Source organism: Rhincodon typus, chromosome 5, assembly GCF_021869965.1.
Source record: "Rhincodon typus isolate 14 chromosome 5, sRhiTyp1.1, whole genome shotgun sequence".
NCBI classification, from domain to species: Eukaryota; Metazoa; Chordata; class Chondrichthyes; order Orectolobiformes; family Rhincodontidae; genus Rhincodon; species Rhincodon typus.
The window spans coordinates 72,209,609-72,231,816 of record NC_063336.1 but is presented as its reverse complement, the minus strand read 5'-3'; the positions used below and the strand labels follow the sequence as shown (position 1 = coordinate 72,231,816).

Sequence of the window (22,208 nt, the reverse complement as noted above, 5' to 3'; positions counted from 1 at the left end):
TCTTGGGGGTGGAGGCGTGCGGGGTTGGGTTTCCGGCTGGAAAGAAGCTGTGGAAGAAGCATGAACATTTAGAGGCCAACCCCATGGACACATCCCCATATCCCACAGTCACGGTTACCCCTTCAAACCAACTCCCCAAACCTGGAACCTCAGCCCACCCTACCCCGGCGCGATAACGTCCCTGTGGCCGTGCCAGCATCATCCTGGCATGGGAATCCTGAGCCCCAACAAACCAACTGTGTACCTGAGCCGTGCCCCCCACCCCGCCTTGCCTCAACTTATCAATCCTCAGGGGCTCCGAGCCCGACGCCCAACCTGCAACTCCAGACCTCGGGGGCTCCGAGCTTCACCCTCTCCCCGCAGCATCAAATTCATGCCCCTTTCTTCAGTGAGGTCTTACACACCCTAGTGACCCCCACATCCCCATTTCCAGGACTTTATCGAGTTTACTTGCGGTTGCCATCTGGCTGGCTGTCGACCACTGGGAAGATTTTTGGCTGGTCTTGTGGTCCACCTGGCTGGTTCAGAATGACTGACAGCAGTTTAGAACATTCCTTGATGTGCTCCCGGGGAGGGCAAGGGACCTTTGTGGGCCACGCCCATCCTCCCAGTAAATGTTTTTAAAACAGTTTCACTGGTGCTGGTTGCAATTTACTACTGACAATGAAGACTACTATAGCCAGGTCAGGCTGAGGCAAACGTGCTTCTGCAGATCTTGCCTCCATTGAGCTACATCTTCGAAGACAGGGAGCATGGCGGTGCCCGGTCTGGTTTGGCATCGGAAAAAGGTTGGGGGACTTTGTCAAGTCCTTTGACCTGGTGGATGTCTGGCAGAATCTCCATCCTGACTCCATTGCCTTCAGCTTCATGAGGCCTGGGGTCAGAGCATCGAGGATTGACCACCTGTATGTTTCGTGGATGTATGTCTCTCGTGATATGGTGGCATCCATGCTTCATGTGCCGTGCACGGACCATCACCTGGTGTGGGTGGAGCTCTTTCCATTCAGCGCCTGGCTTGGGTCCGCGTACTGGCTTGCTGCTAGAGGACGAGTAGTTCCAGGACCCGTTTTGTCGATTCTGGATCGGCTGGAGAAGGAAGCACCGGGGCTTCTCCTCCTTGAGTCTATGGTGGGACGTGGGTAAAGCTCATGCCATGTCTTCTGTCAGGAGCACGTGGTGGGGTCATCAAACAGGCAGAAATCCAGGATTGAGGAGTTGTAGAAGGAGGTGCTCAACCTGGACTCACATCTCGGTCAACCTGATGCAGATCTAGCCCTGTTGGGGATGTACGAAGAGAAGGTGGTCACAGTCCGAGACCTGTAGCTTGTTGGGTCCTGGGGCGCATATGGGAGGTCACAGATCTGGCTCCTCCAGGACCTAGACCACAGCTCCCCCTTCTTCCACTCACTGCATAAAAAGGTGTGGCACCCATCAGCAGCTCCTTGTGCTGCTGGGTCAACGACAGGTCCCTCGTCTTGGATCTGGAGGGCGTCAGATTCACGCTACGGCGCAGCTCTGTTCTCTCTGGATCCATCCAGCGAGGATGCTCACAGAGTTCTGTGGGAGGATCTGATGCAGCTCAGCCCAGAGGATGCTTGAAACTCAAAGCTCCTGTCACTTTTGAGGAGCTGATCGGTGCCCTCACCTGGCTCTCAAGGGGCAACTTCTCAGGGTTGGACAGGCCGACTGGATTTCTTCAGGGCTTTCTGGGACATCCTGGGGAAGTGTTTCTTGTCCGTAGAGCTACTCCTTTATTGGTGCAGGGCGATCATCATCTTGCTACCAAAGAAACGGGACCTTTGATCTATTACAAGCTGCCATCCTGTCTCCCTCCTTGACAGGGAATTTAAAATCTTCGCCAGGCATCTGTGCTAGCCCACATGATCCACCCTGTCTAGTCATATACGGTCACGGGCTGGAGGATTCATGAATACCGTCCATCTGGTCTGGGACCTGATCTATTTTTGTCAACGGCTCGGTCTGTCGAGTGCTTTCCTGTCTCTTGATCAGGTGTATCTGCTTGGGACTCTGTAAGCACGTGTGTTTGGGACACAGTTCGTTGCCCAGATTTGACTTTTGTACACCACCGCAGAGTATCTGGTTAAAGTTAAAGTTAATGGGTCCCTGATGGAGCCCCTTCGCTTCGGGAGAGGAATAGGTCACAGCTGCCCCTTGCCTGGCCAGCTGTATTGCCTGTGCGTGGTTCCTTTTCTGTGCGTCTTGTGAAGGATATTGTCAGGGTTGGTTCTGTGCATGCTGGGCACAGGCATGGTCCTTTCGGCTTACGCCAACGACGTGCTCCTCATGTTCACTGACCCAGCTGACTTGGGGAGGACGCAGGGAGTGCCAGGCAGTGTACTCAACAATGTCTTCTGCCAGGATCAACTGGGCTAAATGTTCCAGACTCCTGGTCAGTCCGTGGCGGATGGACTCCCTGCCAGAGCACCACCCATCTCCTCTATCTGGGGGTCTACCTTAGCCTGACTGAGAAATCCTGGCTGGCGAACTGGCAAGAGCTGGAGGCCAAAGTCTCAGCTCACCTAGTCCATTGGACAGGACTGCTCCAAGTGCTGTCTTACAGGAGCCAAGTGCTGGTCATAAACCAGCAGGGGACTCCACGCTGTGGTACCAGCTGGTCCTTTTGGTCCCTCTCCTGGTTTTGTTTCTGACATCCAGAGAACATTGGTTCACTTCTTCTGGGACAATAAGATGCAATGGGTCATGGCACAGGTTCGGAGTGTCCCTGTTGAGGAGGGCGGTCGGTCACTGGTGTGTCCCCACACACAGGTGGCAACTTTTTCCCTCAGACCTCGCAGCAATACCTTTACATCGAGCCTCCTCTGAGGTGGTGCGCCCTGGTGACGTATTTTTCCTCCAGGTGCGTAGCCACAATTACGACACGCAGTTCCCGTTTATTGACTGCGAAGGTTTGCAAGTCACCCTCAAGATACTGCCCGTCTTTTACCAAGACCTGATCACTGTCTGGGACGTAGTTGACTCGTGCCAGACCTGCCCTCTGTCAGGAGAGACGACTATCATCAGAGACCCGCTGCTCAGGAATCTGCACTTCCACAATTGCAGCTTTGAGTGGCTAGCAGAGGGAAAGGCCATGGCTGTGGGGGTGACCAGAGTCAGACGTGATGGGTGGCAGGAGCCTGGGCTGGATGCTACTGCAGGATTTGGCACGCAGGCTGGCAGTAGACATCCAGTTTGCAGCCACTGCCATCCAATGCCTTAAAATGATGGTGCTTGGACCCGACGTGTGCACCAGTTGGAAGATGCTCAGGTGTGCTGTGGAATCCCAGCTGCACGTACCCCTGCTCAGACAGAATTTCACATTGGCCCCAGTATCACGTACCACTCCCGGGAGCCTGTGCCCCACAACCTGAGCTACCTGCACATCATAGATAGTATTGATTTTAGAGGGGCGAAACGGTGGGCCTTGTATAAACTGCTGCTGCACACCATCCACCTCTCCTCCCTTATCAACCACCCAGTCACTCCTTGGCATGCCCATTTGCTGCCAGGCAGTGCCAATCCCCAGTGGAATCCTCCCTCTTTTCCTTGGGGAAATGGGGTGGAGGATTTTGCACGCAGCAGTTCATTGCAACCGCAGATTACAATGGTTCATGGACTCCCAGCCAACTGTCTGTTTTGTAGTGCTATGGAGTCCGCGGACCATACCTATGATGGTTGTCCACATTTGCACCTCCATTTCAGTTATCTCAAAGACCTTCTCTTCTGTATTTGGTTGCACTTCAGCCCCACATTCCTGATCTTTGGGCACCCGGTGCAGAGGGGAGCAGGCAGGTTGGAGGATCTCCTCGTGGGTCTGGCCAAGCTGGCTAGTAACAGGTCCAGGTAGTGGGCCATGGAGGGGGGCATTTCTACTGACTGCCTGCCCCTCTTCTGCACTTACATTCGAGCCTGGGTGTCCTTAGAGAAGGAGCTTGCAGTGTCCACCAATGCTCTCGAATGCCTTTAGAGAGAGGTGAGCACTGCAGGGCATGGAGTGCTTTATTTCCCCTTCCAATTCTATTTTGGTTTAATCATTACTCTCCCCCTCACTTTTTAATTCATGTAAGCATTGTACCTACAGGGGCTCTGCTGGTCACAGGTTCCTCGGCCACATGGGTGTTTTTCCTGGCAGTGGAATATAAATAATGTTATCTATGCAACTGGTGTTTTTCACTGTGGCATACACCTACACACACACACAACTACATGGGTGCTGGAAAAAACAACAATAAAAAGTTTAACCATAAGATTAGGATCACCTCAGCTCAGGCAACTGACTGAGCTGGCTGGCCACAGCCAGTGTACTACAGAGAAGACAGCTCTACCTGTCAACAGCACAGTCTAACTCGACTTCTTCCTGGCTGCGTGGGCCTCCCCGGTCCGCTGCTGCTGCTGCCACTGTTGCCTGAACCCGTTAAGAACTGGGACTGCTGCTGTTATTCAGTAGCCATCCATCAGAAGACACCTTGGAGCATCTGGCAGCAGGATATGGCCTGATCCAAAGTGGCAGGCACCAGCCGCACTTACGCTGGAGTGGCCGCGGCTTTAGGTTTGGCTGCTTCAGCCCCAGGTATGATCCGATCCCCCTTTAGACTCCTGACCAAGGGCCAAGGGGTTAAGGCTTACCCCCACCCCGTCATGACCATTGAGGCCTGCAGTAAGGCCATGGCTAGTGTGGTCAGCCCGCTGGCCATCATCCCTGCGACCAAAATATATTGGAAAGGTTGTATTCTTCCTTCGGTCTGTACAGGCTGTGCACCTGGCCATTGAGAAAGGCAGGGCATACTTTCCTGTCGACCCTCTGAGGTCATGGCGCAAAGGGTTGTGATTTCCAACATCCCACCCTTTACTGGCAGTGAGCTCCTCCTACCCACTTACAATCACTGGGGGAAGTCTAGTCAGGTCTTTGTTTGCTTGACCCAGGAGGTGACGGAGGGAACCTTCGCAATGCTCCACAAGGGCACAGCCTACCACGTCTTCTGGACACACGTAGTATCACCTCTGCTGAGAGGTGGGGCACGTCAAGGAGAATTGCCCCATCTTGAAAACTACCCAGCTTACACTGGCAGCCACAGGTGGCACTGCCACGTCTGTTCCCAGTCCCCCCCGAAGCAACACCATGAGCCCCACAAGCAGGGCCCAAGACAGAGGTGGCTGTCACTGTGGCCTCTGGCAGGAAGGGGGATGGGCATCTGACCAGGAAAAAGGCATGGAAGAAGACCAAAGAGCCTGAGGCTGCCTCCGTGGATCCTGTTCCCGCTTTGTGGTTTCCCCACCCCGGCATGACAATGCCTCTGTAGCTGTTCCAGCATCGTCCCGGTACAGGAACCTCAACTCAGAGTCCAAGCCTAAGCTCTCTTGCCCTGACTTACCAACTGTCAGGTGCTCCAAGCCCAACCCCATCCCCACAATACCCGAGCTCCGCCCAGCATTGCCGGACTCCCGCCATAACTTCGCAGCCCTTGAGGGCTCCGCCGCCAGCCTCCAAGCTGTGGTAGCTGAGACTGGGGTTTCTGGGCCCAAAACTAGGCTTCTACCCTGGCCACTGTCACCCAAAGGGCAGGGCAGGAAGTGATACAAAGGCTTTCCCTGCTCTCGTCACACCCCCTGCCTTCATCCAGCCAATTGTATTTATCCAGAAGCTGGAGGGAGGGCCTTTGAATCCCATGCCCACCTGGGCAGATGGGAGAGTGGAGGCCACAACAACAACTACTATGACTGGAAAGAGGCAACCCAACCTGCAGGGTGAAGAATTCCCTTTCGCCAGGGTAAAGCATAGTTCCTCCCCCAGGGATGAGCTCACAGCGCCTCCTGCCGCTCCCGTACCACAGCATGCCCAGTCTGAAGCATTGGGGTTTGCGGTGGGCCCTCTTACTGCCGCAGTTCCACCCGCCCCCAGGGATGAGCCAGAGCCCCAAGTAGGCTGCTATGCAGGCACTGAAAATCCCACTGAGTGAGTGATCAAGCAGTGAAGAGGAGGAAGGTGTTTTCCTCACTCCTCCCTCCTCAGGCTGTTTTCCTGGCCACACTGGCCCTGGGTGAGGACCTTCTCTTCGAGGAGCCAGGCGTCCCCGTGTCAGGAAAGGAGTGGGTCCTCAAGTCTCCTCCGCCCCATGACCCAGACCTAGTTCAGGCCTCGATGGAGTGCACTGAGGACGTTCCTGCCAGTGACCCTGAGGGTGGTGTCACCAGGGGAATGGAGCTAGCCAGCAGTGCTGGACCAGCCCCCACTCTCACGGTGGGTGATAGGCTGGTGGCTGAAGACAACTGCCCATAGGGCTTGGGCTTGGTGGTGCGCGCTGGGAACAATGCAGGAGACAGACTCTGCAAGGTCTTCTGTTTCCTGGTTCCCCCCCACTGAGCTCCCTCCTCACCCCCATTGAGGAACTCGGACTTTATAGAGGCTACTCTCGGTCACCGTGATAGAGTCTGGCTGGCTCTGGACCACTGGAAATGTTTTGGACTGGTCTACTGGTTGACCCAGGCTGGTCCGGAACAACTGGCAGCATTTCAAGGTGCTCCTGGATACACTCATGGGGGAGGGCAAGGGCCCTGTATGCCCTTCCCCATCCTCCCAGCAAGTGTTTTTAACGGTTTTACTGGTGGTGGTTGTACACTACAGCCAACATGTAGACTACCATAGCCAGCCTCAAAATCAACAGCAGCAGGGAATCAGCACAGATTCCAGAATTACTTCGTCCTTCAGGATGGGGAGTATGCGGTGTGCTTCCTGGAAGAAACCCACAGCACACTGGGAGACAAAGTCATCTGGCTCCTGGAGTGGCAAGGAGGGTTCTACGTGAGTCATCTCACCCACAAATCTGGTAGGGTGACTATCTTATTGGCCCCACATTTTCAGCTGGAGGTCTTGGGGGTCTAGGAGACTCTGCTAGGCTGTTTGCTTCACCTGACAGGGTGGTGGGGGATGTGGTGCTTCACTTCATGAACATGTATACTCCCTCTGTCAGGCTGAGACAAGCGCTCTTCTATGGAGAAGTGTCCGCTCATCTTGCTTCCATTGACGAAGGCCAGTGTGTTATCCTCGGGGGCAGGGGCGGAATTTTAAACTGCATCCGCGAGGACAGGGACCATGGCGGTGCCTGGTCTGGTTTGGCGTTGGGGAGACTTGGTCAAGTCCTTCGACCTGGTGGACGTGTGGCAGAATCTCTATCCTTCACCTTCGTGAGGCCTGGGATCTGAGCAAAGATTGACTGCGTGTACGTTTCACAGGCGTGCTTCTCCTGCGTCATGGCGGCCTCTATGCTTCAGGTGTCATGCATAGACCATCACTTGGTGTGGATGGAGCTCCTCCCATTCAGCGCCTGGCTCGGATCTGTGTACTACTATTTTAACAACTTACTGCTTGAGGTCAAGCAGTTCTGGGTCTCATTTTGTCGGTTCTGGACTGGCTGAAGGATGCAGGGCTTCCCCTCCTTGAGGGTATTGTGGGACACGAGCATAGCTCACATCCATGTCTTCTGTCAGGAGTATGCGAGGGGTCAGCAAAGAGGCAGAAATCCAGGATTGAGGAGTTGAAGGAAGTGCTTGACCTGAAATCAAGTCTCCATCAACCCGATGCAATCCCAGCCCTGCGGGGGCAACGAGAAGGCGGCTGCGCTCCTAGACCTGCAGCTCGTCAGGTCCCACGTCACGTCCCACGTCACGTACATGAGGTCGCGGATCCGGCTCCTCCAGGACCTGGACTGCGGCTCCCACTTGCAGCAAAAAAAGACACGGCAACCATTAGCAACTCTGTGCTGCTGGCCGATAATGGGCCCCTTGTCTCAGATCTGGAGGGCATCAGGGCCCAGATTAACACCTATTATGTGGTTCTGTTCACTGTGGATCCATCCAGCAAGGATGCTCACGGAGTTCTGCGGGAGGACCTGCTGCAGCTCAGCCTAAAGGACACCTTTTGGAGGAGCTGACCTGAGCTCTCACCTGGCTCTCGAGGGGCAAGTCCCCAAGCCTGGACAGGCTGACTGTGGAGTTCTTCAGGATGTTTTGGGACATCCTTGGGGGGCAACTATGCACAGGTCCTGGGGGAGTGTCTTTCAGCCACAGAGCTACCCCTTTCTTGGCAGAGTGGTCATTGTGCTGCTTACCATTTAGGTAAACATTCTTTCAAAATCCTTTCCTATCACACACTTTCAAAATCAGAATATAATTGAATATTCACATCTTAAGTTGTATATTTCCTATTATCTAGTATTAGCAAACATTGTTATTATTTTTGTGAGTAAAAGCAATAAAACATCATTTTTGGAATATGTACTGTTTTAAAAAGTTAGGCATATGGATGAACATTATTGCATGTTCATGAAGACATGTGACTACAATCTAGGGCTTATGTCTTAAGTGTTAATAGAGTAAGATGCTGACATCTTTGGGTTTATGACAGGCACTGTAAATACAAAGTGTTTGTTTTGTTTTCTGCTCGGTTCAGAAAATGCCAGACTTTTAGGTGAGAAAAATCAAGCTCAGAAATAGGTTTTAGTTTCTCTCCAAGTTTGGTTTCTTCTAAACTGAACCTGTCACTGCAGCAGCATTGTGTTTTGTAGTTTGTGAACTTTTCAAGCCAGGTGAGTTTAGGATAGAAATCTTCAGGTTGTTAAACTTGGGAAGTTTAGCCATTAGAATTGTCAATGGTTCATGCCATCAGACTTGAACAGGAAATGTAAAGTTGTTTCTGCAGTTCAAGGAAGAGTAACTGTTAATTAGAAGCTTAAAGAGTGGGATAGGAGCAAACTTCCTTTGGACTTGAGTTCAGTTAACTAACATTAACTAAGACAAAAAAAAAAATGTTTAATCAAACTAGGTTTCATTCTGGCATTTAACCTGTACATTAGTACCATCAGCTAGGGTCAATGAATTCCTCCTGTTTTTACACTCAAAACAACTTATATAAATGAGGGAAAAGAGGCCCAGCACAAATCCAATCTAATTGTTCTCCAAATGTTGCCTTCTGCAACCCATTTAAGCTCCTCTTAAATTTTGACATAATGACTAACGCAGAAACTAACTGTAGTTAGTACATTCCACAACGTCAAATTCGCAACGTAAAGTTTCTTCTCCCCAACTTTCATAACTGTTCCCTCATTCTAGACTGTCTTTTGCTACTTTCTGCTATCAGATATTTCTTGTTAAAGTTATAACTGTGCTTCAATTTTCTTACTACCCTCAGTGACCTGGAATGGATAGAATTTGGATCCCTCAACTTCGAATTCTAACCTTGCTCTGTAGTTTAAATTGATAACCAAAACATCTGTAGAGTTTGATTTTGCCTTAGGAGTTCTCCAATATTTTTGCAATTTGTAATACTCTGTATTACACTTTTCATCGAATGCCCATAAGACACAGGCCTACTACTCTGCCATTCAATGAAATCATGGCCAATCTGATAATCCTCAACTCCTTTTTCCTTCCATTTCCCATAACCCTGAACTTTATTACTGATGAAAAATCTATTTTAGCTAGAATATACTGAACACCCCATCGGTCATGTTTAATCTGCTCTGTTCTTTAATGTTGCACCTAACTTCTCAAATTGCGTCTGCAAAATTTCAATTTACACTTCCAAATTTCAATACAAACCAACAGCATCTGATTAGTTTCTTTCCTTATTTAAAGTTTTTTGCATCTAGTTGTGTGCCTTGCCCTGCCCCCTGGAAGGCAGTACGCTTTTTTGAGTACTTGGTGACTGCTACCAGAGAGACCATCTTCCTTTTATATACAAGCCTTTAAAATTTCTTGTACTGCATCAATACCTCCGTTCCTCCCTCCAAACATTGTTTGTTCACATTTTTTTTCACTAATTATCTGTAGTCACTGTCTTATGAAAATTCATTTCTAGAGACTGGCCTTGCAGTATGTTAAATCGACATCAATTGGTCCTCCAATTTGTCATTCATCTGCCCAAGCAATAGAACTCCAAGTCTTCATGGATATGTGCTCCACCTGAACGTGCAAGGTAAAGATATGCCACATTAAGAACGATTCGATGGCAAATCAGTCTCTATGCTGTAACAGAAACAGCATCTCAGCCTACATCTGATTGTCCCATTTTAATGCTCTGAAATTCCTTGACTTGGATTAGATTTAATTCCCATGGTTAAGTTTTTCTTGAAAGAAACTGGAATAGATTTTTCCTACCTTCCTAAAAAATCAAGTCCTGACATCATTTAACAATCAATATTTTAATTAATGATTGATGACAAATGTTGACAATCTTGCCAGTAATACACATTTCCCATGAAAGAATGGTAAAGAAACAAAAATAATCAATTTGACAATTTGGGAGGGTCAGGATGAAGGAAGAAATGCAGGAAGTGATTGTAAAATCCATCAATAGACATATTATAGCCTGTATAATCTGTATTGTTCCTCTGAAAAAAAAATGGTTAAACCATGACACATACCAGACAACATCTTGCGAATCCATATTTATTGTCGTCATTCATGAGAAAATTGTACAAAATATATTCTGATCACATTAAATCCGAACATAGCCCAGTCTAGATTCAAGTTGTAACATCGCTCAGTTCCCAATAAATGAAAATCATTATCCCTTTATATAATGAAGCTGAAAAAAACACCCAAGCCCTTTGATTATTATCTAACTTCATTTCCATGAGTGGACATTTCTCATCATGACACTGAAGCAAAATAAATCTCCCTTAGACCCTTTGATGGAGATGTATATGTAGGCAACAAGACAGCAGCCTTTATCTACATTCAGTGGTTTGATTTAGTTTATTATTTTCTCTTCAAAAACATGAATGATTTTTAAAGTGAACAACAGAAACCGTAACCCAAGAATTTAACCTTTTCCAGAGTAGCTTTCCCATCATTTGAGGTGTTATGTTGGATACAATCAACAAAATTATAAATGATATACTGCCACTATATAAATTTAGTTAGTAACGTTCTTTCCCAAACAGCAATCTTCCTAAATAGCTTCATCTCTTAGCTTACAAGTTGATTTAACCACAAATTACTATGTGCCACAAGTGAACCAATTCCCAAAGAATTAAGTAGTCCAGAAAACTATTTAAAAAAAACTGCCAGAAACACTTTTAAAATGGTTTACCAAAAAGAAGCTAATTTTATGAAGAGCTTGACATCCCAAAAATACAACTATTCAGCAAAATTTGAAGTACAGTACACAATATATAATTTGATGAACAGAACAAAATGGCACATGCTCTTATACACTTGGAATTCAAGAAACAAACCCTACAACAGACTAACTTGCATTTCATTACATTTGTGATTCAAAGCAGCAACTAAATTTCTTTGAATAAATTTTGAAATCAAGTTTCAAAACTACTTGCACAATATTTTTGTACGTATACATATTTACTGTTGAGGAACAACAATTCCAATAAATCACAGAGTATGTCCAATCATTAGCACAAGACATTACAGGGATATTATTGAGCAAACCGTATTTAGTGCAATTCCAGAAATGCTGTGCCAAAATTGTTGCACCTAAACAAATAGTCCTAAATGCTTTAGAAAGGAACAAAGTAATTTATTATCGCCAGTAATTTAGTAAATACTTCTAGTAATGCTTACATATTTATTCAATTGTGGATGATGTCTGAGAAGACTAGACAGTGATTACATTATACCAGCTTTTTTCACATTTCAGATATTACTAACATTGAAGACAACATGAAGACTGGTAAAGTTACATAATACCTCAAAATTAATTGACAGCACTATTGCACATGATCTGACTTTTAACCCCAAAGGCAGTAAGTTATGAATTCATGATTTGATTTATTTTTGGCCATATTTGATATATATAGGAAAATTATTTTTTGATATTGCCTCATTCTAGGGTACAGCTATACCTGCAGAATAGTTCTGATCAAGCAGCCTGGCTTCAAATACCATTCGTAACAACTAAACAAACTCTACATCTACATGCTTCTTCATGTACAGAGGTAAGTTCCAGATGCTAAATTTTTAATATTGAGCATGCAGACCCCTGAATATTACTTATATTCCACTGGAGTTATACTCTATTTGATATTAAGCCCAAGCATGAATGCTTTTTCACGTGATCCAATTTTACTGCTACCTGGATTGGAGACAGAATCCAGCTCTGAAGTTATAATGCCCAGCTTTTCATTTGGCAAAAAAATTTGTGCTTGATGATCAACAGCTGCAGTATACATTTTACAATATTTCTATACCCCAATACAGCAGTGCTATGGCATGGTTTAATACAAAGTATATCCTGATCCGTTAACCACAGATACACTGTGAAAATATATTACTGCTGTTCAAATTGCCAATCATCATTTTGATTAAATGGCAGCATAAGAGGGTGATCTAACATTTACTGCTACAGATAACTTGTGTGACTTTGCCATCATCTCCCATGAATGATGAGGATATTTTCGCTAAGTAAACATATTTTTTTTTCTCTCCCTTAAGGGTACATGTCCTGATCACTGCACATCCTCAATTAAAAATCCAACAGTTTTTCCTGTTACAATTATTCTGGCAGATCAGTTACTAATCATTTCCACTAGCGTGCACAAACAGAAAAAAATTCCTTAAAGACAGAATTTTCTTTAGAGGAATAAGTGAAGCCCAACAGGCTAGGTTATACTGCCAACATAGATTAAATTTTTTTTTTTTTTTTTTTTTTTTTTTAAAACGTTGCTTTAAAATGAGGTTTGGTTGTAAATGTGCAATTTCCAAGAAAAATACAATTTGGATTTCTAGTGGGTGAATCAATAAGTGTATGGCTGAGAACCAGATCCTGTAAATGAATAAAGAAAAAAAAATCCATAAGAGAGCTGTACCCCTCTGACTATGCCGTAGAAACACAGATTTCCAAATTCAATTTTATCAGCTAAATGTTGATAGTAGATTTTCTTTTCAGAAAACTTTCAAACAAATGTGGATGCAGAATTCATGCATCCATATTGAACTCTGAGCATATATTCAGGAAAGATGAATTAACATTATAGAAGGTTAAAGAGGTTAAGGTAATAAATGTCTCTAACTTTTTTTGCTTTCCAGCCCAAATGCGCTGTTTTCTTTCTAATATTATTTCTTTTTTTTTTTATTCATTAATGGGATGAGGATGTCACTGGCCAAGCAGCATTTATTGTCCTTCCCTAATTGCCCAGAGGGCAGTTCAGAGTCAACCATATTGCTGTGGGTCTGGAGTCACATGTAGGCCAGACCAGGTGAGGATGGCAGTTTCCTTCCCTAAAGGACATTATTGAACCAGGTGGGTTTTTCTGACAATCGACAATGGATTCACGGTCATCATTAGATTCCTAATTCCAGATATTTTATTGAATTCAAATTCTACTATCTGCTGTGGCAGGATTCAAACCCGGGTGCCCAGAATGTTATCTGGATCTCTGGATTAACAGTCCAGTGATAATACCACTAGACTATTGCCTCCCCTTCAACATTATATAAATGCTCCACTGATTGAAGTTTTGGTTTGTATGGATTAAAAACATATAATCACATTATTCAACAACATTAACGTCAATTATATTTTAAAGGGCAAACACTTAGGTGATACAACACTCAAAGCAGGTCGGGCTCCCTACAGTTCATGACAACGTTGCAACAGAAATGTGGACTCCAAAAGGATGTGTAAAGCACAGGAGGGAAAAAAAATCTACATTATAAAAATGATGTACCGCTTTCTTATGCAAATTCTTTGTATGAAAAATAAATTATAGGCCAGGAACAATCCATGAGTGTGTGTAAAATCTTTGCAGACTTTAATTTAAAGTAGTCAAAAATTCACTCAGATTTGGTTGAATATCCTGACCGTGTTACTCAGCTGTGCTAGAAGAATTTTCATTACTCTAACCCTACCTTCAAAAAGAAACTATGCTTTTAAAAAGTGGGTAGAGTAGGACTGGCAAACTAGACCCTCATTACCAAATTAACTTTGCATCTTAAACTTGAAGCAGCAATAATTCTCAAATGTTAAAAGAAGATTTTATCCACAGCTAAAGGATGAGATATAACATGTCTCAGCATAGAACAATTGATTCCTGTTTAAATACACTACAATTGGACAAATATTAATCTTGTAATTGCTAAGAAAGCTGCTGCTGTAATCACTGCATGACATACAAATTAGGCTATGTGGATATCAACATTAACCCTTTTTTTGTGGATCATAGAAATTCAAAGTGTTTATTTACAAAATGACAGCTTTAAGTTGCAGATGATGATACAGTATAACCAATATTGGGCAAAAAGTGTCATATACATTGTTCATCTACAGTAATGATAATCACGTGAAAAGCACACACTTTGGAAAAGTGATTTACATAAATTTGCAAGATGACAATGTTAAAAGAATTAATTCTATTTTCATACAGTATTATACATTGATGCAACTCTCCGGTATTGATCCCCAAACAATGCCAAGCAAACACTCATGCAGACAAACTGTCTTTAGTTAGTGAGTGTTCATTTACTTAACAGGACAGGTTTTCCCCAAAATTCTAATTAGATGCTAATTTAAACGTTCAGAGGATTAGTAGACTAATGTGCCTATTGGAATACTACTCATTTTCTGGGATGGATCTGAAATGAGCAAAATGCAAATATATAAAAATTTTCATCTGATGTTCACATTTACATGTGGCATAATCTTTTTTGAAACCTGAATTAATCAGTGAGCTCAAGAAATTTCAAATAAGTACTAAAAGTATTTTGCTATAATACACTGCACCTTTGAAGATCTTTCCACCAGACTCATTCTCTGTCTTAAAAAGTGTATGACAGAACAAATTCCATTACTAAGGTTTGTTAGCTGTAAACATATACTTTAGAAAATACACAAGTATGGTAACTTTATGCACAGTAGTAAAATTATTATTTTAAAAGTTCAGTATAATAAATGTAGCATATAGGTTCCAGTATTTACAATTACATAGACCAATAAAAAGTGGCCAATTCTGCTGCGTGCATCAATTAAATATACATGTCACGATTTGTGGGGGGCAAAAGTATTTGGCATACACAATGACTATTTTGAGACAGAACAAAAACTTGTTTTGCAGGTCTCAATTTTTAAAGCTTTTAACTATATGGCTGTTTACCCACAGTCTACTAGCAATATAAAGAGTTAGTTACTTCTGAATTGAAAGGACTTAAAAAACTGCAATTGATCAGTGGCACATCATAGCAACTCAATTCAGTTTTTGGTCTACTTTTTAAATTTCACTATTAATTCCAATGACATTATTTTCAATAACTACTGTAAAAAAAAATTCAAAAATGCAGAAAAAATTTGTAGTTGCAATTGGAACATATATGACATTTGTAGAATTCACCCATGTAACAAAAGTCATCAGTAATCATGCATGGCTACCAACTCAAAAGAAAATCATATTTGAGTTAATGGCTCACTAAAACAAAATTTCCCTCACTCAGATGTTGCCAGAGCATAGAGAAATCCACTTTCACTATTTGCTAAAGGATAGAAGAAAGACATCCTTAACATAAAAATGAATTAGCCTTGTATTTGTACAGTTAAATTATATGAAACTTATTAAACCTGTTGTTGCAGGTTAGTAATTAATAGCCATTAAATATTACGCTGTGGGTATTTTCAATTCTGTGAAAGATTCAATGTTAATGGGTGCGTACAGCAAGTTGACATGATGTGCTTAGTGTGTAGATGGAGAAGTTAACTTATTTCTTGCTTTTTGTATTTTAATGTGCTTCTCACTTTCACTGGTTCGCAGTAATTCAGAAAGGAAATCTAAAAGTGCTAATCTATTCCTGTTGGTACACAGCCTTTCCGTTGCCAAGTCCATGTGGCACAAGTGGAACTGAGGAAACCTCTGGCCTTGGGCTAAAGCTTCAGAGAATATGGAGGATATTTGGCCCCCAGAATGCAGCACGCAAGTCCAGTGTGTGGACATGCCATGCATTTATGAACCAAACACCCAGCTGTGGACAAATAGCTCCAATGTTTGTGCATACCTTGGGAGAAATAAAGGCTAAGAGAGCAAACCCTGAGAAAAAAGTCTGGAGTGGGGCCAAAGCTGGATTGTTGCCTAACTCTCAGCTTTCTGGCAATTCCTGAAAACGTGTGAAACGTAATCTCTGAATTCCTTTGGTCCCAACCAAGGAAGTCAGGGGAGATCCTGACATTTGAGTAGCCTGGGCCTCCTTAAAATTTGCTCAGGCTTGTTGCCTGAAGAGGTCACTCCAGTTTCAGTAACACGGAATTGACCATCAAGGTCCCAAACCATTGTCACACAAGGCAAATGCCTGACAGAGTGATAAATCCAATGTCAGGAAATCAAAAATTGATCTACATATTCAATGGTAAAAGTTACTTTGTAAAAGACATGGGAGAGAAATGAGAATGCAATATTACATTAGTCTGAACAAATAAATGATTATTCAAAACTTCCAATAAATTAAAATTCCGATAATACATAGCAGCACTAGGTACACAACTAAATGTACTGCAGATTTAAATATCGCTTATCTTCTATGGCTAAGAGATTTAAATTTTTGGCCACATTATATTTTGTTTTAAAGCAATGAAATGAATCTTATAACTGCAATTTAGCTAGTAACAATATATTCCACATACAGTCCTGATAACTAAATCCACCGAGTCAAAAGTATATAACCTTATTTGGCACAAATATCAATCAGGAATCAAAAGTGCACAGTTGTACAGAGTACATTCTTATTAGGTCAAAGCCATTTTTAGAAGAAAAATTTTATCGAATAACTTTCAGCAAATGCATAGAGGTTTATCACCTGATGAAGGAACAATTTTAATATAAATTCATTCTAATAGGTTGCAACATTCAAATAAAAAGCATCTATCTGATCAAATCAAAAGGTGCTACACATCGCAAACCTGTTCTATACCTACACATTTGACTTCCTCTATACAATGAAAGAACTTTTTCTAATCCACTAAAACTGAAATGTTCAAGACATCTACTATTCCCAGACCAAATCTGTTTTGGTTACCATTTTGCACACTTCAGAAGAGGACTGGTTTTGGTGGTAAACATAATAAGAATGCACTTTGCCCAAAAACATGTACAACATATATGTACAACATTCTCTTTTCAATTAGCAGTGTTTTATCAGTAGCTAATGTAGTAATTTGAAAGCCTAAATCAGTGCAACTTGAAATTACTTACCATTTTTATTCACTTACAAACTCAGACATCTGTTTCAATGGAATGAAGATTGAAGTAGTAAAGATTTCAGTCCGATAAGACTTATTACATTGTTATACCTGTTTTTAAAAAAGTCTGCAGAAATTAAAAAAAAAGTCATCACCCTTTTGTTTAAAATAGATTATATCCCATAAGAATGTTTCAGTTGTTCTGTAGTTGGAAATAACACAAATGTAGATTGTATAATACATTACAAATTTACAAGTGTGTTGGCTGTGTCAGGATCCTTCAGAAAAATACGAACTATACAATATGTACATGTTTTGTTAAAATTAATTTTCAAAATCCTGCTCAAACATGTATGCTTAACATGAATTTTCAGATCCTGTGTTTTCATGTATCGCTTCTGTCGGAAGACATTTGGCTTGAAGACTACTAAGTTGATTCACATTTTGGTCATTCTGGCTGCGGCTGAATTACGATTGGGATATTTACACCTAAAAAGGAAAACAAAAAAGTTAAAACAGTATATGCCCAGCACAAATGCAAAAGCAGACACACTGACTTAAATTATCGGACAGGACTATTGAATTGGATTCAGGAAAATAAATGTCCCAAAGTCAGAACCTCGTATTTTGTGCAAACAGCTAAGGTTCTAGATATTTAACAATTCATTCATTATACAAGGAAACAATTGTCAGAAAGCCAGCATTATGGCAGGAATTCAGAGCCACAGAGTCATTCGGCATGGAAACAGAGCCTTCGGTCCAAACAGTCCATGCCGAACAGAATCCCAAATTAAACTGTTCCCAAATATCTGCTCCTGGCCCATAACCCTCCAAACCTTTCCTATTCACGTACTTATCCAAATATCTTTTAAATGTTATAATTGTACCCACATACACCACTTCCCCAGAAAGTTCATTCTACATGTGAATGTGTAAAGAATTTGCCTCGTATCTTTTTTAAATCTCTCTTCTCTCACCTTAAAAATGTGCCTCCTAGTTTTGAAATACCCCATCCTTGGGAAAAGACAACTACCATTAACTCATATATACCCCCGATTATTTTATAAAGTTTTATAGGTCTCCTCTCAACTGCCTATGCTCCAGTGAAAAATGTCCCAGCCCATCTAGCCTTTCTTTATAACTCAAACCTTCTAAATCTGGCAACATCCTGATAAATTTATTCTGAACCCTCTCCAGCTTAATAATATCCTTCCTATGACTGGGCGACCAGAACTGGACACAGTACTCCAGAAGAGGTCACACATCACCAGGTTATAGTCCAACAGGTTTATTTGAAATCACAAGCTTTCAGAGCACAACCCCTTCATCAGGTGAAGTCCCAACTCTTATGGTCAAAGGAAGGAGCATGAAGACAAGCTTGCCAAATGCCTTTTTAACCACCCTGTCTACATGTTACACAAACTTCAAAAGAGTTATGTACCTGAAACCCCTAGGTCCCTCTGTTCTACAACACTACCCAAGGCCCAACCATTAATTGTATAAGCTCTACCCTTGTTTGTCGTACCAAAATGCAGTACCTCACATTTATTATTGTAATTGATCAAACACTTCACCTATTCCTCTTCAAATTATGGCAAATTAATTCAATATAACAATTGGTACATAATTGGTTGGAATTAAATTTTTTTTGAAACGGGGGGGAGGGAGGAACAGAATAAAATTGTTTTCTTTTAACCCCATATAGCCTAAAACATAGCACATACCACTTTTATTTTGAAAAGCAATAACTGTTATGTTGACAAAGTGAGACATAATGGGAAGTGAAAGAAACAAAACTACAGGAGGTTCTGCTATAGCACGATAGTTGCGTTTCAGTACATCATGTTACAGACAATCATGATATATAAATAATGGGGCCTATGGGAAAAGCAGGGTTATGGGCAGACCACCAAAAAGTATCACTCAAAATTCTTCCTCACTACTCTCCTATAAGTCTTGGCTCCAGTCATCAGCATTAGCTTCATCCAGCACTGGCATCATCCAGTTGCAAGTAGCATTATTAATTCAATAGAAGTGAGACAATCAATAAAGCGCCAGAGTTCAGTTTACAGCTAAAAGCATCACAGTTTGAAGAAGCAGACAGTAATGAGCAGATTTACAGATTCTTCATCACTACAGCTGTAGGTTTACCTTCCACGCACCAACAACACATTGAAGTTTGAGTGCAAACGTACAATGACATTCATCGTCACTCAGTCGCAATCACGAATAGCAAGCCCTCAGCCACATTCTGCTACCACCAGCAGCAATAATCACCTATCAGCAGTAAGTCTGAACTACCACAGACAGCATCCTTTTGACAGCAAAATAAAACCTATTGTCACCAACAGCATCCAGCCTCCAACAGAAACACAAGGACACCAGCAGTATCCAACATTTCCTAGAATAATATCACCCAGTGCTCAACACCATCACAACTCAGCAGCATTAAACACCAGCAGCAAAAACCAGTCACCGAGAATAACTATCTAATCTCCAGCAGCATCACTTAAGTCATTGGAGAAAACGCCAATCACCAACTTTACAACACCGGCAACGGCAAAGCCCAATTAGGAACAATATCAAGCCACTTGCCAACAGCATCGCCCAGACAGCAACAACTGAATGCATTCATGGGCAAGACCGTTTACCTGTCAGTAACATCAACAACACTTAAGTCACTGGCAATCAACATCACCCGCTCACTGGCAGCATCTCCCAGTCACTAGCAAAACTACCCAATGTGCAGTTACACTATGTTGTCACTAACAACATGAGCTGTCACCATCCCACATTGACTGGACATTGTCAACCATTTATTTCCTCAAGCTGTTTTCTCATGATTATTCTTTGAGAAACCAATTGCCTAGTTTAGACTGAGGCTTAATTCTATTATTTTTATCAATCTGATTGGTATTCCAATCGATTGTGAATTTGAAAGGTTGAAATTTGTTACATGACAAACAATAATCCAAATGATCTTGATGTCACTTTTCAAAATAATACGATAAGAACATTATGTTCTTATGTTGTCACACACTTGTGTTTCCGCATTATTGTCGCAGCTCTCTAATACTAAAACAAACATTGTCAGGATCGCATTATAGCCAACACAAAGTTCGCTTTGTACAAATACCGTTCCCCTATTCGTCAATCGTCTTATAGCCAATTCCTGTTGCTGGAACATGCATTATAGGAGAACCCCCCCCTGTAATTTCAAATATTGGGTAAAACTGAGAAGGTCAGGAAAGCTTCAGGAATAAACCCAAAACTGCACATTTTTAACCTGTGATTATGAGCCCATTGGCACACAAATAGCTCAAAGAAAAAAGCTGGATTTGAATGGAACATGTTTGAAATATAACATGTAAATAAGCTTAATTTGCAATTGTTAATAAGTTAATTGAAGTACCAATGCAGTAAGAATTTGATACCCAAAAGGAATATCATGCACAGCCCTAATTATTTGTACTTCCATTAAGCACCCAACAGCAGTCAATAGAAAACAAACAAATTGCAGGCTTTAAAAGTATAGGCAGGACAATTTTAACCTGACCCTCATTATAATGCAACATCTGCATGTAAGAATGGGATGAAGATTTCGATGTCATAAAACTGTTAACATGGCATATGTTAGCAAATAACCATTATGATTTTAAAAGTCATTGGTATGGTGAGACTGCAATCAGGAAGCTGATGGAGCTTTTTATAATACATCCTTGTTTTAATAATCATTGCTGCAATTGTTTAGTTTATAAGCTCAAGGGCATTAGTAATGAAAGGTGGCAAAATCCCTTAAATTCTCTTACCAGCATTTGCACCTGCTGTTTCTCATCAGTGGTTTCGTTGGCTGAACCAGGTGCTGGTTGGGTAACAACTGCTTCTCCTAATGAAAAACAAGAAAATTCTCAGAAAAAACATTCTCGTGTCTCTTAGTTATTTAACACATTGAAATATTTTAATGATGAATCAGTTTTGCATCCAATGACTACCCTGTAAATATTTCATACAAAACCCTATACTATAACTGATGAATCATAAGAAGACACACTGCCTACAGGGAAAATTGGTCAATGTACTCTAGTGTAGTGTGGGGACTGTTGGAAAATGTTTCTGCATGCCAAACATCATCATAACTTAGTTCTCAAATATTTCTTTTTAAAAATCAAGGACAACTAATTTAGTCTTTAACACAAAGCACTCTCAAAAATCACAACAATGTAAAACATGCCTTTAAAAATAAAAATCAAATATTGAAAGCTCTGATGACGTTTGCTTCCATGATCTTGTCACATAAAAGTAGAATTTTAGATAACATTGACAAATTATAGCAGTTTTCATTTAATTTCTGATATGGGACATTTGCAAACAATGCCAAACTTGAATAAATCTCCAGTGGCTCCCAGAAGTAATCAAATAATATTGGTAAGTGAGAACCCAAGCTATTCTCTTTCCAAACTTCCTCAATATTTTCCTTTAGACAAAAAACAGAAATTGGTGGAAAATCTCAGCAGGTCTGGCAGCATCTGTGGAGAGAAATCCGAGTTAACGTTTCAGGTCCAGTGACTCTTCTTCTGAGATTTTCCAGCAATTTCTGTTTTTGTTTCAGATTTCCAGCATCCACGATTCTTTTGAGTATTTTTCAATCATTTCCTTTCTGGGCAAGACCAAACCCGCATTCTCATCAAACAATAAAATACCTATCACATATCCTAGATTTCTCACTGCTAATGTTCATGTCACTGCATTAACAGGGCTTAATGTTGGAAGCTAGATGGCATTTCCCACAGACATTCTTTATTTAAGTTGATGCAGTCTGCTTAGTTTGTATCCATGCTCTTCACAAGCCCACTAATACCATGGCTAGGAAAAGACAACGGTCTGCAGTTTTGAAATCTGTTCTCACACAATACTGGCCGATGCAAATCATTACCCTTACTGGAACAGGAGGCACATCGATGCTGCAATTAACAATGTTATGATTTGGAGGAAAACAACAGCTACAATTGGATTATTTTTC

The 22,208-nt window shown here is 42.4% G+C and overlaps 1 long non-coding RNA gene across 1 annotated transcript; it reads right to left on the bottom strand.

Moving 5' to 3' along the window:
* Positions 1-10,447: 10,447 nt before the first annotated feature.
* LOC125483136 lies at positions 10,448-21,075 on the bottom strand. The gene is made up of 2 exons (XR_007262105.1): positions 20,998-21,075; positions 10,448-17,677 (listed from the first exon to the last, which is right to left on the bottom strand). It is a non-coding gene; the product is annotated as an uncharacterized LOC125483136 (long non-coding RNA).
* Between the last annotated feature and the right edge of the window lie 1,133 nt (positions 21,076-22,208).